General features: G+C 46.9%; 1 non-coding gene across 1 annotated transcript; it reads left to right on the top strand.

Annotated features, from left to right (window-relative positions):
* The first annotated feature begins 760 nt into the window (after window positions 1-760).
* On the top strand, window positions 761-916 carry LOC118817177. Its single transcript, XR_005007975.1, has one exon. It is a non-coding gene; the product is annotated as a U1 spliceosomal RNA (small nuclear RNA).
* Window positions 917-1,937: the final 1,021 nt, after the last annotated feature.

Below are 1,937 nucleotides of genomic sequence, written 5' to 3'. Positions count from 1 at the left end.
TGTTTACATAGAAAATTGGTGATGTCTTCAATACTTATTTCACCCGCTGTATGCACATCTACGACTGCCTCACAACAACTGAACTCTGTATTACTGCCACAGCACAAATAACCCTTGTGCTGTTAATGGAATAATGAAGCTGCTCGCATGGACCACCGAGTATATGGATAAAGTAAGAACCCGTTTTTTTGTTTAAACTGAGGGGCTGGCAACTATTAACTTGAACTAGGCTGGTCAGCTAGCTAGCTAGCTAATAGGCTAAAAGATAGCCAAAAGCCCGAACAATTCCATCCTTAATATCACAGGCTTTGAATTAAAGTACTTATGCTATGATTTTTTTTGGGGGGGTTTTTTACCCAATTTTCTCCCCAATTTAGTTGTCTCCAATTCCACCCGCTAGTTAGGACTCCCCCAGTCACATGATAATATCAACACAGGGATTTCGGCTTCCTCTGAGACCTGTGAAGCCAGCTGCCGCATCTTTTCGAACTGCCGCTCACGCAACGTCATTGGACAGCTGAACGCGCTGGAAGGAAAGCACCAGCCGCCAAATCTGTTACGTCAGCTAACAGACGCCTGTGCTGACTAGCATCGTGCTGCATGATGGTGGGAGAAGGGGGGGCCATCCTGCCCACCCAGACAGTGAGACCAATTGTGCTCTCTTGGACTCCTGGCCACGGATGGCTGTAGCATCACCAGTGATTGAACTCACGTTCTCCTGATGATAGGGCCAGCGCTTAGACGGTGGCGCCACTCGGAGCGCCTTACAATATGATCATGATCACGAAGGTGGTTCACCCAGGGCGAGGCTCTGCTGTTGCACTTCAGTTGTGCTCACCTTTACAAATTTCCCAAATACAGAAATCTCGACTGCATGATTTCTGGTAGTGGGGGACTGCATTCACGCTCTCTCCTGACAAACTTGAGTTACAACAACAAAACTGAAGTGCATGTTTCTGCGGTGCAGGCTGTGAGCTCAGCCAGCGGCCTGTGTTTCGGGGGGGTTGGTTGCGAGTTGCTCAACGCGCAATCGCTTTTACAAGTCGGCTACATCTTTCAAATGCTGCGAAAGGTTCTGTGGCCTACTGTCTGGCACCACATGTCTGCGTGCTGGCCAGGAAGTCATCACACGCTGGCCTACTGCACTTATTCTCCCAGCCAAATGGCACAGCTGCAGGGGTTTGTTCTCGCCCTCTGAGGTGTAGGAAAGTCCTCTGCCACAGCTCACCATTTGTCCTTGCCTATTTCACTCATGCTTTCTTTGATGCTTCTTCCAGAGTGCCTTTCTGCGCATTTGCATGTGTACAAAACATGACAGCCATGCATGCTGTGGGATCACCACTGCCTGTGAGACACATGGTGTCTATTGAGACCAAAACGCAAGGGGGCTCACCTTTGTGGCCGTGGAATATGGCACTCAGAGCCCGACGCGACTCAGATACCTGCCCTCTCGCAGAAAGCCTTGCATGGACACGGCGGGTATGGGGGCAAGGCAGGCTAGGGAGAACGTGCACGCTATGTCAGCACATATATTAAAATTGGAGCAAATGCTCTGCCCATAAACACACATTAAATATTGAAACGCTAGCCTACTTGCACTTTCTGTCATGCAACACTTGTTGGTTTTATGTTGGGGTTAAATTGGGTTGGGCATGATTATACCTTTGGTTCATGTGAATTGCAAACTGAACTGCGCTGTAACTTGATGGTAATGCAAACTGTGACATCCATTTAATTATCCAAAGTAATAACCCATGCTGACAGACAACTATTCAGTTTGTTTTTTAGTTTGTGGCACACACTTTCAGTTTGTAGCACAGTACCATGATGTTTTAGCTTAACCTAATATACCTAAATTAAAAACATTTGTCAATTATGCCTTATCATTAGTAGCCTACATAATTTGTCACTATTTGAATCGAAAGCAATTCCAAAAC

The sequence above is a fragment of the Colossoma macropomum genome, unplaced genomic scaffold, assembly GCF_904425465.1.
Source record: "Colossoma macropomum unplaced genomic scaffold, Colossoma_macropomum, whole genome shotgun sequence".
NCBI lineage: Eukaryota > Metazoa > Chordata > Actinopteri > Characiformes > Serrasalmidae > Colossoma > Colossoma macropomum.
Note: the sequence above shows the minus strand (reverse complement) of the source record. Positions and strands in the feature narration are given on the sequence as shown.